Source organism: Lygodium microphyllum, chromosome 30 (genome assembly GCF_053477565.2).
Source record: "Lygodium microphyllum isolate KBCC chromosome 30, Lygodium_microphyllum_v1.1.10, whole genome shotgun sequence".
NCBI lineage: Eukaryota > Viridiplantae > Streptophyta > Polypodiopsida > Schizaeales > Lygodiaceae > Lygodium > Lygodium microphyllum.
In genome coordinates, this window is record NC_141164.1 from 26,115,158 (window position 1) to 26,133,262 (window position 18,105).

An 18,105-nucleotide genomic window follows, 5' to 3' on the forward strand; every position below is an offset into this window, starting at 1 on the left:
GAGATTGTGAGCATTTTGTGCCATTATTGTGGCATCAAAGTGGTCTTTAGCTATTCTCGCATGAGCTTCTTGTTAGAAAGATGGATTTAGAGCATGGTGGGAGCTATGGAGGTTGGAAGATGAATAGGACTCATGATGACATAAACAATGGACTAACTATTACACGAGTGAATTAGGTTCCAAGATGGAAGCTTGGACTCATAAACACAATCTTGTGTAAGAGACTGACAATGACAATGACACTAATTGAAAGAAGAAAGCATCGTGATATATTGCATTCAACTCACTAAAAGTGATAGTCAAGTACCATGCTTTATAATAGTTTAAAAGTAGCATTTTGCCTCACTGTGCATATGGGATTCAGGGATGGTTACACATCTCTTGCCTTACAACTCCATACAAAGAGGCATGTAAATGGGTGTGATTGCCAAACTCTCAATAGTTCTTGTAACATGTCTTCAATTTTGTACTCACGTACACATCTTCTCTGCAATCTATCTTAGCCTAGCTTGTACAATTCTCCTGTGATTAGTTACAAGGCCTTTTTTTAAGGAGTAAGTGTATAGTTGGAGCCTTTTCCATTGGGCATTCAAGCAATCCCTTTGTCATACCTCAACAATATTATTGGCCCAATAGGGTGTTAGGTCAACTTTAAAAAGCTATTGGATTTTTGGTTTTAGGAATGTAAGTACACAATTAGGAAAAGAAGAAGCTTGAGAGAGCACAACTCAAGGAGAACATATAAAAGACTAAGTATGCCCTAAAGTGAATAGGCATATATACATGGGCTTGGGAAAAATACCTCCTAAATAGGGAAAAAGGAGCCCTAATAGTCCTAAGTGTGTTCACAGATATCACTACCAAAATATGGTGACAAATCCCCCTTGAAGGTGATGCAGTGAACAAGAGCTAGCACTCATGTATAGAAGAGTGCCAAGCCTAGTGGTCCAAATCAATCCACAAAGGGGAATAATCCCAAATATTTTCAAAAAGCTTCAAACTCCTCATGATATAAAGCCTTTGTGAAAAGATCAACAAGGCTGTCTTATGTTGGCACACATGCCAAGTTAATCTCTCATGTAGAGAGTCACTTCTTGACATAATGATAGTGCACCTCGATGCACTTTGTATTTGCATGGAACACTCGATTCCATGCAACTATCAATGCAATATAACTATCAGTGAAGATGGCGGCGGTAGATGACTATCCAATACCAAAATTAGCCAAAATATGTTTGAGTCAAACACAATTGATCTTAGCTATGAAAGTTGCCATGTACTCAACTTTACAACTAGAAACAACTATAGTGGACTACTTCTTGCTCTACCACAATATGCATGAGTTGCTAAGCACAAAGCAATAACCACTTGTGGATACACGAGTATCATAATAATAGCCTAGTTAGAATTCAAAAAGGCATGTAAATCTAGCGATGATTATCTCCACTTGGGATAAAACAGCCCAAGTTGTCGAGTACCACTTAAGTATTGAAAGATTCACTTCATTGCCTACCAATGCTCACTGCCTAGTCTATGCATAAATGTGTTCATATGTGAGACTACAAATTGAATGTCAGGCCTCAATACATACATAAATCAAGCATCCAATGGCCTCTTGATGGAGAAAGACATCAAAGAAATCTCTAGTATCATGAAGGCTTAACTTCACACATGTCTACATAGGAGTAGTAATAGGCTTGCAATATTCAAGACCAAATCTCTACAATAATGTCTCAACATAATTTTCTCGACACAAAGCAATATCTCCATCATATTGCTTGAAATGAATGCCCAAATAATGATGTGGTAGGCCCAAATCTAACACGTCAAAAGTTGAATTCAATGACACCTTAAAATAAGCAATATGTGTCTCATTAGGACTGGTGAACAACATGTCATTGATATAAACCACAGTGATCATAGGTATACCACCCTCATGTCTGCACACTTTGTTCTCTTGTCCCTTTTACACAAAACTACAAGATTGAAAAGCATACACTTCCTCATGTAAATCACCATTTAGATATGCAGTTTTGATGTCCAACTAATATATATTTCAATCATTATGAGTTGCTAATCAATGCTCTTCTACTAAGCATCACCCTTTGTCACAAGTCTAGCTTTGTAGTGATCAATACTACCATTTGGTTTGTACTTTAACTTGTAAATACACTCATCAATGACAATGGCCTTCTTGCCAAGGGACAAATCACCTAATATTTTGTGCCTATTGAAAAGACACACTCCATACCATGTTGGGACCACGAACATGCTTCTATTCCTTTAGGAGTTTTGACCTATGAAGTCGAGATTATCTCTCGCCTAGCCCACTCACACATGCACCAAAAACACATGAACCACCCTACCAAAGATAGATTGATTCGAGGTGGTGTATCGAGCACACTTGCCAACCACTTACCATGTTGTAGTCGCAATAGGTTGACAAAGCATCACTCCACAATCTATGTAAGTTAATCTTTACTCACAACCTTACTTTCATGGATATCATACATGGGATGAGTAGTGGTATCCAAGCTTGGGAAAGAGAGTTTCATACAATGCACCTCTCACTCGCTCACTCTCTCGACCTCGCATACTCTTGCACACATACACACACTCTCACTAAGATGAGTCAAAGAGAAGAAGACAAGGAAAGAGAAGAGAGCTTCATTTCTTGTCCCTCATCATGTCACACTCTCATGCACTTCCTCTCCTTCACTCGCTCACATAGTCCATAACAAGATGATAAGGAGCAAATGTTTCCACACACATGAGTAGCCTTTTCATTCTTCCTCATTGCTTTTATACAAACTTTTAGGGTTTCTCATCCCTTTGGATATCCAACCCATATTTTTGGTGTCTTGACTATCCACAATTGTATGCACCTTAGTGTTCCCATGGAACTCACTTGAGTTTTTATAAGTAAATTTTCCTATTTGCATGGGAGTAAGCACCAACCCTCATTTTCCATAAACAACAAGGAATCCTAAACAACAATAACACAATGATGTTGGATATTATTTCTTATAAATATCCTAAAAAGATGTAGTAAACTTCTAAAATAGGGTGACATGCAAAAAGAAAGTTGCTTTTCAACTAGTTTGTGAGATCTCATGCAAAAAGGAGGGTTTTTTGAATTTGAGGCGGCATGCGATCATAGTTTTTAGGCAACAAACAACACTTCAGAGGATAGGAACAAGAAGAAAGAGCAATCTGGGAGAATTCTAGATAGGCATCCTAGGGTTTTATCCCCCTTTCAGAGCCAAAGGAAGCATCGGATTTGCCATTTGAGCGAACTCCATCTTTTGACCATAGGTATGCAAATATATAGATACGTTCCTGCCATTAAACAACTTTATCTCACACTCTACTACCTGTAGAGCATGCATCACATGTTGTTGTTGTTGTACTTGCATAAGCATGTGTATATCATGCATTAACTATTGCAAAACATCACTAGAAATTGTGCTTGAAGGTTCTTCCATCCTGCCTTTCCTTCGGCCATTCACGTTGGGTTCACCAAAGATGGAGGGTTTTTAGTCGAAAGATCGTATCCACTAGGGATCAGAGAGAGAAGGAAGTAGAGAATAGGAGATAGAAGAGAAAAAAAAGAAAAGGCAAGGGGTTCAAACCTGCCAAAGCCTTCACAGAATATAAAGACAAAGCTCAATGATTCAAAGCATTATGTATTGATAGAACTTGAGAAGATAAACAAAATCCTTGTATGGGACTACTCAGAAGCAATCTCCAAGTATTAGATCTCTTGGAGCTCCTTGGTAGACAAAAAATGTGCACCAAACACTAGCTTCTTCTCTGTTGCTCAGATGGCAAATTTGATGGTTCTATTGCCTTTGAAAGGGGGGTAAAGCCCCATGATGCTTGGTAAGAATTCTCCCAAATCGCTCTTTTTTCTTCTTCCCATCCGAAGTGTTGTTTGCTACTTGAAAACTACAATCGCAAGTCACACGAATTTGGAAGCCTCTCTTTTTGCACGAGATCTCCCAAACTGGTTGAAAAGCAACTTGCTTTTTGCATGTCTATTCTGGAAATTTTCTACATCTTTTTTGGATATTTACAAGAAATAATATTCAAAATTTAAAAAATAGGCTAAACTTGTCCATAAATCTCGTATTTTAGAATTATCCATACTATGGACACTAACAAGAATGACTAATATGACATTGACTCTCTAGATTAATAAGAAAGCCAGATGATGATGCACTCCAGGGTTTTTCACACTATGTCTGTGTAGCGGCACGTCAATGTCATGGTGTAAAATTGAGTGCAAGGGACAGTCATGACAACATGGTTTTTTTGAGAGGTTGTGGTCATCTAGAAAGTGATGGAAGTGTGTTGCAATTTGCTTGCTATTGTCGAGTAGGTTGAAGAGGGCTTATGGATGTTGTGCTGATGTAGAGGATGACATGCGGCTGATGTTATTAGGTCTTTAATGAATCTTCAGTAAAACCATCTCCAAAATCTACACATACTCTTTTTAGGGGTATGTCTACTTTGTTGTGCAGTGTTTTTATGCGTACATTATGTAACTAGGAGATAGGTTGAGCTCCAAGATGGCTTGGCATGCTGTTTAACACTTGAGAACCTAGTTAGTATATGGTTTTATTATGCGATGTTGGCTTAGGGTGATAGATCTTTCGAGCAATCCTAAAGTGTCCCTAGATCCTTGATGTGCCCTGAGGTTGCATTGTGTAAAAGGCTAAGGGGTTAAAAGTAGAGCTAACCAACCAAGGCCATCGAATGCGCCTAACTTGAGGACCCCTAGGTGCAATACTTGTATTGTACACTTATCTAGGGTAGAGCTTTTGCTCTCTTTTTATTTGATTTTCTTTTTATTTTTTATTTTTTTAAAAATACTTTTTTTTGGGTGGTTGTAATTTCAAACCTCTAGGAGTGGTTGCAAGGTGAGGTTGAGATATCCCTTACTAAGCATATAATCTTTAACTACATCCCATAGTTCAATGGTTCGCTTCCCAACTCAATGATCCCAAACAATATGCTTTCACAACCTTCAAAATGATGCAGTTCTTGCTCGAGCAATCCCTTACCCAAAGCACATAGACAATTGATCAATTCAAATGTTGATCTCCCTAGATGGTTAGGATAGTTTCCCTTGTAACTTGCTTTTCGACAGAAGAGTCCTAGTTATGACTTAGTCGATGAGTGGATCGGTTGACGATTGGCAAGTTATAAGGCAACAAGATTGGTTAACATGGATGGATTGTTTAGTTAAGTGTTGCTACTTGATGGCGTGGTGACAAGTTGTGAATGGATAAGACCCCAAAGTGTCAAGTTGATCATTGAGGTTCTCCCTTGTTGGTGAGTTCACCCCAAGTTGGTCAAGCTTCAGATGAACAAATAATTTTTAAACTAGTGCAATTAGGTCTCAATTTGACAAGTTTCTATTTTAGGCTACGAACTATTGAGATACTCTCTTGTTGACAATTTAATTGGTAGATTGATTGATTGACATGCTGCTAGATTGATAGGTAGAAGTGTTGGCTATTGTTTGTGCTAATAGATTGCAAGGGTCCCTTTGATGATTAGCCCCACTTGAAGAACACTAGTTCCATCGATAGGTTTTGCTTAAGAGTTGGCGAGTTGATTAGCTTTGTGTTGTGACAAATGGACCAATTTAAGCATTGTGCCAAGCTACCATGTTTTTTGACAAGTTGGGTTTTCCCATGGGGCTAATAGATCCCCCCCTCCCTAATGATTTGATAAGTTAGGTTCAAAAAAATTGGCTTGGAAAGCCTGACACATTGGGGCGGTTAGGTTTGAATTAATAATTTTGGGTTTGATGAAGTGGCTTAGGTTGATAGGCTCACATTAACAAGTTTATACTGACACATTTGTGTTGACAAGTTTGAGTAGACAAGTTGAGATTGGTGGGTTCAAGTTGATGGTTTTTAGATTGATGGGTTCAAGTTGATAAGGTTCAGGATTGATTGTTTGGGATTGGTAGCTCTAGCTTGATGAATCCTATTGACAAGTTTGCAAGTTGACACAATCCACGTCGACATTTTCATATTGATGAGTTCACATTGACAAGTTCATGATGGTGAGTTCACATCGAAGAGCTCACCTCAAGAGGTTCATGTTGATGAGTTTATGTTGACAAGTTCTCATTACAAGTTCACGCCAATAGGTTTCCATTGATGAGTTCACATCAACAAGTGACATGGACAGACAGATTGGGTTGACACATTCATTGTGATGGTTTGAGGTAGACAAGTTTGGGATCAGGGATTCAAGATTGACAAATTGATAAATTTGTGTTAACAATTTTTGGGCTGACATGTCGAGGTCAACAAGTGATATTGACAGGTTAGATTGACAAGTTTGAGTTGACAAGTTTTGGATCAACGAGTTTGTTTTGAGAGGTTGGGGTTAACAACTTGAGATTGACAAGTGGGGATTAATGTTTTTTTATTAGAGATTTCTTGTTGATAAGTTGGAAATGATAGGTTTGGGATGATATTGACAGGTTACTTGGGTAGTTCTAGTTGATAATTTTGCTTGACTTTTCATGTTGACAAGTTATTCTTCTTGAATTTCTATTAAAAAGTTTGGGTTGATAGTTTCACATTGACAAGTTTGTATTGACAGGTTTTATGGACAATTTGAGCTTGACAAGTTTCCATCAACAACTTCCTAGTGACAAGTTCCTTGGATAAAGGCAAGTTGGTAGTTTCCTATCGATGAGTTCACATTGACAAGTTTTCCATGCTGACAAGTTCCTTTTCCTTAATAGATTTCTTATGTTGACAAGTTTCTTACATTGTTGTGCTGAAAAGTTACATTGACAAGTTTTATGATGACAAGTTTCCTTTTGTTGATCAGTTTCTCATTCTTAACGAGTTTCTCCCTATTGAAAGTCTCTTGTTAATCGAACGAGTTTCTTCCAGGTGACAAGTCTCTCATCGTTGATGAATTTCTCCCTACTGACAAGTTTCTAATGCAATTTCTTGCCCAAGTTGACTTTTTGGCAAGTTTTTCAATTATTTAACAAGTTTTTTCACAAGATTTACATATTTTTCCTTGATTCTTTAACAATTTTAGTTGAGAAGTTTACTTGGGAAATTCAATTTGACATGTTTGGGTGGCAAGTTTGAATGGAAAGTTTTTAGTTTGATGATCTTGCTTGGCATGTTTTGGGTAGATTGGCTCATTTGACAAGTTATTATGACAATTTTCTTTATTTTGACAACTTCCTCTTGGCCACTTTTCATTGACAACTTCTTGTTGATAGTTTCTTGTTACCAAGTGTGCATTAACAAGATACCTTTAGTTGACAAGTTATCATTGACAAGTTTTCTTGTTGACAAGTTTTTTGTGTTGATAAGTTTCTCTATATTCATAGGTTTGTTGCATTAACGAGTCCCTCATGTTGACGGGTTGTGTCAAGAAGTTACAATGACAAATTTTGTCTTGATAACACCGGTTTCTAATGTTAACAAGTTTCTATCTATTGACAAGTTTCTACTCGTCAACAAGTTCATATTGATGGTTTTAGATTGACAAGTTCACATTGATAGTTTTGCTTTGATAATTTCTTATCATCACATGAGCTCGCTTTGGCAATTTTATTTTTGACAGTTTCATGTCAATGAATTCACATGGATGGTTTTAGATTGACGAGTTCAAGTTGACAATTTTACACAGTTTTAGGTTGACAAGTTTGCGTTGACAACTATACTCATAGTGGTGAAAATACGGCATGGTCTAGGTAGCAGCCCATCCAGTCAAGCATGCAGTCCAATGTGATGTTTGAAGCATTCGAAACAAAGACAAGCTTCTAGTTGAGTATGCGGTCTAATGTGACGATTGAATAGCAACAATCTGACCATCTAGCACAACATGCAATCAAACGTGACAATTGAAGCATCTAGAAGATGCTTGCTAGGGTTATTACAACAAGTAGTCATTTGCTTTTCTCCATGCTTTTTAAAATATATATTAAAAGTTTAAGCCATAATGGTTACATCAACTAAGATAACTAACCACCATTCATCCTACATGGCCCCCCTTCTAATCACACTTGGAGCTCATAAGACCATGGAAACACTCCATTTTCTCAACTCTTCTCTCTATCTCTTTACTTTTCTTGAGATGGTTCAAGTCCTCTTGCATGTGCAAAGGCACTTGTATCCTTCAAAACCTATTATTAAATTCTCTTTCTTTTCTTCCAATTGCAATTGCACGGTTACTCAAATTTTAATCCTTCGATTTCAATGTTCTTTAATGAAAATGATTACACCGATCCTCCTGTGTTTAACAACTACTCTACAAATCATACTGAAAATAATATTTCAACCAAAACATTAAGACACAATTGTTTGCATGCATTTCAAAATAGCATAAGTGCACCATGTTCTAATCCACAATGCAAACTATATAGGCAACTTGTGGCCAAAGTGCCTAGTCCTAGCAACATAACAAATAAATGTAGTGTTTGCATGCCACATTGGGACCATGGACATGATCCTATTTCTTCAAGAGTTTCAACCTATGAAGTTAAGGCTATCTCTCACCTAGCCCACTTGCACATGCACATAGAAGACAAGAACTAACCTACCAATGATAGATTTATTCGAGGTGGCCTATTGAGCACATTTAGCAACCAATTACCATGTTTTGCAATAGGTTGATGAAGCATCGCTCCATGATCCACATACGTCATTCTTCACTCAGGACCTTGCTTTCATGATTGCCACGTGTGGGATGATTAGTGGTATGCAAGTTTGGGAAAGAGAAGAGAAAGAGAGCTTCATACAATGTGTCCCTCACTTCGTCCCTCTCTCAACCTCACCCAATCTTGCACACACACACACACACACACACACACACACACATCTCTCTCTCTCTCTCTCTCTCTCTCTCTCTCTCTCTCTCTCTCTCTCTCTCTCTCTCTCTCTCTCTCTCTCTCTCTCTCTCTCACCAAAATAAGTTAAAGAAAAGAAAATGAGGAAAGAGAAGAGAGCTTCAGTCCTTATCCCTCACCCTCTCACACTTTTACACACTTCCTCTCCTTCACTTACTCATATAGACCATAATAAGGTGATAAGAAGCAAAAGTTGCCACACACATGAATAGACTTTTCATTCTCCCTCATTTCTTTTATACAAAGTTTTGGGGTTTCTCACCCCATTGGGGATCTATCCTATATTTGTGGTCTCTTGACCACCATAATTGCATGCACCTTAGTGTTCCCATGTGACTCACTTTGGTTTTTACAAATAATGTTTACAATTTGCATGGCCCTCATTTTCCATAGACAACAACTTTAACACAAGGATCATTCCATGGCACATAACCCCAAAAAATTGTTGTACATAATTAGTGGATGCTTCTACTCCTTTGAATGCTTGTGAGGGGTCCTCATCACATAGACTAGAAATAGTCAATGCATAAGAATTTGATACACAAGAGGCACTATGAGATCTTGAATGAGCATAGCTAGCCAACGATGCATCCAACTTACTATCACACAATGTTTGCCCCAACCACTTTGGAATAGTCTTGTACTACTCAATATCTACTTTCTCATCAAGAAGTGCATCATTCATATCCACATAAAAAATTAGGCTAAAATGTATTATCATGAGAAATCCACATAGGCTAATAAATTGTATCATTTGGTATTGCATGTGATTGCACACTACTAAAGAGAGGTAACAAAGTGTCATAGATATCGTAAATGTTGAATAGCATCTTCCACCAAGACAACATGATTGTTGACCAAGATAGACTTACTTTGTGGATGGTATAATTTACAACCTTTGCTTTCATTGGTATACCCAACAAAAATGCATTTCATAGCCTTATCATCCAACTTCTTAAGTTGTTGCATTGGTATCAAAGCATAAGCCAAGCAACGAAAAACATATAAGTGACCCAAAGCTAGCTTTTCTCCATGCCAAGCCTCATATGGAGTGATAAATTGAAAAGCCTTAACGGGACACCAATTGAGTACATATGCTACACATAAAACGTCTTTAAGCCAGAAACTATGTGGCCAAGCGTGACTCTTAATCATGTATTGTGCCATCTCTATAAGTAATCTATTTTTTTCTCTTAGCTACAATATTTTTATGTGGTCTATAAGGCACCGTACATTGGCGTTTTATCTCATGTTTAGCCAAATATGCATTAAATTCTTTAGACATATAGACCTCCTCCTTTATTAGAATAGAGGGTACCTACCTTACATCCCTAAAATTTTCAACCATGTTAACAAATTACTTGAGTACAAAAATACTTCATACTCAAGTTTTTAGACCATATATCCATGCATGCCTAGAATAGTTATCAATGAAAGTCAAAGAGTACAAGTTGCCAAAATATGTAGTTTGTATTGAAGACGGATTCTAACTTAGAAGGAGACTATCTATAAGAACCAAATTATCATATTTCTTCTTAGTCTCTTTTGTGAAGGGAGAAGTCCAAGTGGAAGCATGAGCAAGCAAAAGCAAGAGAGGTGTGAGCAATGGCGGATGGAGCAAGAGAGCAAGAGAGAGGGACTCAAGATGTGGGAACTCCAACCGTCACAATGTGTGATTGGCCTTCCCTTTATTCAAATACCATTGAAAGAAAAAGAATGAAGTGACAGTGATGGGCGCTCTATAAGTATTCATCTTCCACCCATATGGAAGAATGACATGAAGGCTCTTATTTTTCCAAGATTTCCATTCTCACTAGTATCGAGGTGGCTTGTAGAGTGTAAGTGCGGGTATTGTCAGTGTAGTAATACATGGACAGCTAGGCACATGTGTCTTTACCCCTACCTCCCACTTAAAGGTGAATGTGCCTTTAGTGAAGAGGGAATAAGGAAAAAAAAGTGACAAAGTACAATGTGTACATAGAGTACAATAGGATGAGGAATAGAGGTCATCTCATCCAACACCTATTAACTTCCTAAGGAAGGCAAAACACTTTGTTGAGAGACTTTTCGTGAGTAGATGTGTAGGATTTTGGTCAGTTGAGATCTTGACAATATCAATAAACTTGTCCTCAATGACCTCTCTCTAATAAAGTGGTACTACACCTCAATGTGCTTCGTCTTCACATGGAAGATCGAATTCTTGGCTAATTAGATAACACTCATAGAATCTGAATGCAGTGTAGGAGTCATATCAGTCATACTGAGGTTTGCCCCAGATGGCCTAACCAAAGGTCCTCTTTGCAAGAGCCTCAAAGGCTGCAACATACTCAGTCTTTATAGTAGAGAGTGATGTGCATTTTTGTACCTTGGACATTTAAGAAACAGCACTGGCTCTCAAAGGTAAACACATAGCCAAAGGTTGATTTTCTACTGTCTACAAGTCTTGCATAACCAAAGTCAGTGTACCCCATGACTCCTATATCATGGCCACCATAACAAATGCACATATCTATTGTGCCCTTTAGATACCTCATGATACCCTTGACGACATTCCAATGCCGCCTGCCACGTGTAGCCATATAGCATGCATCAAATTGCCCATTGCCAGGTGTATAAGGGATACATCAAATTGCCCATTGCAGATGCGTAAGGGATCTTGGCAATCCTGGCCTTTTGCTCATCAGACTACTGCAGAAAATCGGCCTGGCTCACCTTCACATGAGAAGGCAAAGGACAACCAATAGGCTTAACATCTTACATATGAAACTGCTCAAGGATCTTTTGGATATACACCTTTTGTGACAAGTAAAGAAGCCCCTAAGAGGGTCACACGTAATGTGCATCCCAAGAATATGTGAGGCATGTCCCATGTCTTTCAAAGCTCTTCTTGAGTTGACTTTTCAGAGTATCTAGCTCATCAAGAGCTCTCATAGAAATCAACACGTCATCCACAAAGAGTGCCAAAATCAAAAGGTTGCTATCACGAGCCTTCTTTTTGTATAAACACGGATCCATATCACTGCACGTATAGCCTTGTGAATGCATAAAAGCATCAAACTTGTGGTACCATTCCCTGGGTGCTTGCTTAAGGCCATAAAGGCTCTTTCTCAATCTGCACATTAGGTGTTCCTTATCATTTTCCTCAAAGCCCTTAGATTGCTACATATAAATCTCCTCATTCAAGTCCCCATGTAAGAAAATCGTCTTAACATCCATTTGATAAAGGTCTAGATCTCATTAAGCAACCAATGCTAGTACTAAGCGTAGGGTAGTCATCTTGACTACAGGAGAAAAGACTTCCTCGAAGTCAACACCATGCTTCTATTTAAAACCCTTAGCAACCAATCTGGTCTTATAGGTAGACTTGGGGCGTCCGTGGATGCTCTTCAACTTTTACACCCACTTGCATGGCAATGCATGATTTCCACCAAGCAAAGGAACCAACTCCCAAGTATGATTTTTCTATAAATAGTCAAACTTTGACTGCATGGCCCTCTCCCAAGAGTGACTATCACCATGGCACATGGCCTCATCAAATTTCATTTGTCACCATCACATAATCAAGGGAGGGATCAAACTGCTCAGGAAGATGTTTGGCTCTAGCAGAGCATCTCAAGGCAGGTTGAGGAGCTTGCATATTCTATCTAATATCATGGTCATGGGCTACTAGAGCATCAATTGTTACTACATGCTTCTAGCTGGCTATACAGGAGCAGGAGGCTCCTCATGAAAGATAATCCTATGTATCTCAACTATCCGCTTAGGCTACTTATGCATCTTTTCCTCATGGAAAACTACATCATGGTTGTGGATGACTTTTTGAGCCTATGGACTACATAGCCGATAACCCATCTTACCTGTATTTTGATAACCAAGAAAGATGCATTTCATGGACTTAGGATCTAGCTTTGTGAACTTGTCCTTGGGTACATGGTAGAAAGCCTCACAACCAAAGACATGCAAATGATCCTATGAGGGAGGTTTCCCAAACAACATCTCTGCAACCTGAAAGTTAATAGAACTACAAGGAGATGGATTGATCAATTATATGGTAGTAGTCACTGCCTCAGTCCAAAACTACTATGGTAAGCTTGCCAGGGTAAGCATACTATAGACCCTTTCTTGTATTGTCATGTTCATGCACTTAGCCATACCATTCTAGGGTTGGGTGTACGGGGCAGTCAACTGATGCTTAATACCCCTTCACCACAAAACTACTCAAAGGCTTTAGAGACATACTCACCCCCATTATTTGGCCGTAGGTATTTCAGCCTATACCCAGACTAGTTCTCAACCAATGCAAGACAACACTGAAAGGTAGCCAAAACATTAGATTTCAACTTTGTGGGATATGGCCAAACCTTATGTGAGTAATCATCAATGAATGTGACAAAGTACTTCGCACCTCCTAACAACTAATAGGGCATAGGTGTGGGAACTCTTGCTCAACCGCCAAGACCCATGGATCGCTTATTGTTTCAAGCGTTCCAAGCTGAGCACTACTGGCTACCTCTCACATAGCCAACGCGCCATCCATATCTATGGGTGTAGTGAGCTTATCTCCATGCCGATCGAGTTACCTCCTCTCCCGTGCACTCTGGTAGCTCCACAATCCAAGTGCAAGCTTTAAGCACGCTCCATTCTCAAGCTTCACGCTCCAAGCTCCATTGCCACGAGGAAGAGAAGAGAAGAGAAGAAGAGACGAGAAAATGGAGAGCTTCTCCTTTCCGGTCCCTTACCCTCACACACTCACTCCCTCACGCTCTCACACTCCCTCTCTTAAGCACAAGCTCAAGCAAGCAAGCAAGAAGAAGAAGAAGAAAAAGAAGAAAAAGAAGAAGAAGAGAGCCACTTTTGGCCACACACAAGAATGAGCTTCTCATTCACTTTTCAACTTTATATACAAAACCCTAAATCCCTTTTGGGCGGTCATCCCCTTATCCCCTTTTTTACATGGCCGGCCGTGGCCTAGGCCCTTTTTCCCATTGTTCTCCTATCTTCCTAGCTTCCTTCCTGCCGCCCATCTACCTTTACAAATTGCACGGGTGAGAGCTCATCGCTCTTAAAATAAATCACAGTATGCCTTATGCTTTTCTACAAAAGTATAGACTCGTGCTTTTTCTTGTGCACCTTTTTCCTTGATTTAGGACTTTTTTGCACTTCTTGTATTTCCAAATTCTTCTTGGCGCGCCTTTGTCTTCTGTTTCACTTTTGCCTTTGCCTTGTCTTCTGCTTTAGATTTTCTGGCTTTTCCACCTTATTCGTTTGAGGGTTAACAATAGGTCCATAGACATCACAATGAACAAAAGCCAAAGGCTCACCCATGCACAGAGTGCGAGAATTCTTATGCATACTACATGTCTGTCTGCCATACAAACAATGATCACATGACTCAAAATACTTATAGTCAAGAGGAAGATATTGCAAATGAGTAAGCATTTTGATTCCCTTTAAGGACATGTGCCCAAGGTGACAATGCCAAAGAGATACATGTTGAATTGTAGCCACCGCAGACAAAACATGATCTACGAATCCAAATGCAACCAAGGGATATAAAGTGCTAAACTTGGCACCACATGCTAGAACAAGGTTTTCACATGTGATCTTCCAAGAAGAATCCCCAAAGGAAATAAAGTAACCCTCATCATCTAGTGTGCGAGCAAAGATAAGACTCTTTGTGAGAGCCAGATATGTTAAACATTATGCAAAGTAGACATACTACCTGAATATCACCAATACCAAGTATTTGCAATGCCAAGTCATTCCCCAAATGGACAGATCTAGTCATAATGCAATAGGAGTGGAACCACTCTCTACGAAGGGTTACATGAAAGGAAGCCCCCGAATCCATCCATCAACCAAAATTGAGTAAAACTAGACAAGGCATTTTAACAACTCATCCAAAGAAGAAATTGCAAGTATGTAGTCATCATGAGAGTCATGTTGCTACACTACATTGATCTTTTCGATCTTAACACTGAACTTAGCAGGGACAATGTTGCAATCATTAGACTTGTCTTGTGCTTTCCCTTTGCCCTTTTCCTTATGCTTGTCATTGCGCATTTTATGGCATTGTGGCTTGATATATCCAACTTTCCCAAAATAATGGCATGTCAAATCAGACTTATATCCATGGGACTTATTGCGAGACTATCCAAATGGGACTTAGAATGAGACTGCTACGAGTCTCTACAGCAGTGGTCATTTCCACTCTTGCCATCGTGGTGACCCCAAACAGTCAAAGCATGAGAAGTATGGGAAGCATCCACATTCTTCCTATTGATCTCCTTTATCAGGAGTGCACCCTCTACATTAGACAATTTCAGCCCATTCTCAAGCATATTTGCACACATAGAAATAGAGAATGTGTCCCAAGACTCAGGCAGTGTGACCAACAAGAACAAAGGTGGAAGATTGTCCGTAAAGTCAATACCCTGCAATGACAACTGGCCAATGATAGCATGAAACTCGCTCAAATGCTGAGAAACATTGGTATATTCCTTCATACGAAGGTCCATAAGCTACTTTAGCCAATGTATTTGAGAAGTAGGGCTTTGCTTATCATAGGGATTACGTGTTTTCTCCCAAAGGTCCCATGTAGACTACCCATCTATGACAACATTATAATAAACCTGCTTGTTGAGGGACATGATAATCATGGACTTGCATAGCTCATCTAAGTCATCCCATACATCCTGATCATGACCTTTAGGCTTAATGCTTTTACATTTGATCGGTCTAAATTGGGACTTCTGCACTAAAACCTGCCAAATTTGGTCTTCCAATAGCCATAGTTGCTGTCATCCAACTTTTCAATGTCGAAGATGGCATTGCCATTTGAATGACCAGCCATACTACAGGAAAGAGGCACAGTACAAACCGAACATGCTATTGTAATACCTTTAAACAACCCCAAAACCACTACCAAAACAAGCTAAAAACAAGAGGTACATACCAAATAATGAGCTGTCCACAAACTATGACCAAAATAGCATGAAATGGAGGAGACTTGTCTTATAAATAGTACGACAGATGGCAATTACAATATACTGAAAATGAGGTATAACATACTCAAGCTCACTACAAATAAAATCCAAAGCTCAACGTAACATCCAAGTGTCAAGTAAGCGGCTCCCACTAGAACAAAAAATCAAATGTCAGATGAGCAAACAAAGCTCAAATCCCATATAAGTGGCATCCGAGCATCCAAGATACATCAAGTACATAGTTGAGAGCATAAGACCCAATAAAAGCTTCAAGCCCGTAAGGTCATAGACCTCTTAAGCATCCAATGAAGTAACTGATAGCCAATGTCAAATGTCTTAAGCTCAAATCAAAGTTTAAATGCATTCAATAGCATAATCAAGCATAGAGCTTCAATGTCATGCACCAATAAATTCAATAGAATGCTCGAATAGCATGAAGAGCATTAGGCATAAAGTAGCCATATTAAAAGCTTGCAATCCATTATATGTACAATAGTAAAATGACAATCAAGACTAAGCAAAAGTGAGCTCAATCGAAGCCCAAAGGCATTCAGGGAGCATGGCCAAGCATATGGCATCAATCGTAAATATCAATGTATAATCTCAAGTAGCCGAAAAGCATCAACAAGCAATATGCATATGCTTTCACTGATAAACTAACCTTCAACCTTGCTTATTACAATAATAAAAATGTCAGTAAATCCAATACATTAGCCAAAGATTCCCAAAGTGTCGAGCATCAAATGAGCATCTCGGGAATATCACATAAGCCAAGAGCATGATATTTTCCAGATAAATAACACTCAGCCATGTTATGATAACAGTGATATCTATGAGAAAAATATGCTAAAAGAGTGCTCAATTTAGTCCAATAGCATCTCAAACCAATGATATATGGTCCCCCAAGTATTTGGCAACAAAACATATGTATATAGGCATCCCAAGAATCATATACAAGCTCCAAACATTAAAGATATGGCTATCCCTATTTTATGACAACATGCTACATTGTTTGCACAGTTAATAGCTGAATGTTAATCCCAAGTCGAGATGGCGGAGAAAGGAAGGAAAAAGCAGAAAAAAAACATGGAAAAAGAGCAAAGACACGCAGGCGACCTCCAAAGCTAAGTCGGGGCAAAAAGTGCAATTTTAAATGAAAGGCGCCTCAAAAAACTTGGAAAACTCTTGTAAAAGAGTGTCGAGCTCCCTCCTGTGCCAATTGTAAAATATTAGATGGGTGTAGGCTAGAGGCATAAGACTAGAAGAGGGAAATGGAAAAAGGACCTTGCCACAATGGTTGGTCATGTAAAAAAGGGATGGGTGCCCATGGGATTTTAGGGTTTGTATATATAAAGTTCAAAAAGTGAATGGAAGCTCATTCTTTGGTGTATGGCTAATAAGAGCTCTCTTCTTCTTCTCTTCTCCTCATCTTCTTGCTTGTGTGTGCTCTTGAGAGAGGGAGTGTGAGAGCGTGAGGGAGTGAGTGTGTGAGAGTGAGGGATCAAGAGGGTGAAGCTTTTCACCATCTCCTCTTCTCTTCTCTTCTCTTTTCTCGCGCGCGTGGCTATGGAGGATGGAGCTTGGAGATGGAGGAGGCTTGAGGATGCTTGAGCTCGCATCTAGGATTGTGGAGCTACCGGGATGTGCGAGAGAGAAGGCAACTCGTATCGGCATCAAGGTAAGCTCACTACACTCGTAGGATCGACAGCGTGTCGGCTAGGTGAGAGATAGCCATTAGAGCTCGCTTGAAATGCTTGAAGCAATAAGCAGTCCGTGGGTCTTGGCAGTTGAGTGTGAGCTCCCATTACATTTTGGTTTCGTTGTTGGGACCAACGGATTCAAGCTTGAGCACTTGCGCACCCCATATCGAGCATCGAAGTAAGGGATTCATCCCCGAAACGGAGCTTGAGATAGGTAGGAAGTTTGGGTGCTTTTATCTTCAAAACAAGTAAGTATTTTGGGATATTTTGTTTGTTTGATGATTGGGAAACATAGAGAAATTATTTCAATTTTTTTGCTTTCGATTCTTGTTGCATTTAGCGTAGGTTAGGATTAGGAAATCGCACTGGAGAAGGGTAGGGTTTACTGTTGCAAAACATGGCAAAAATCGTGCAAAAAATGATAAAAAGCTCGCTTGTGATGCCTAAGATCAGCAAGTGAGTGATTGGGGGCATCAACACCATACCGGGGAAGGGGTATAAGAGCCAAGAGGCCAAG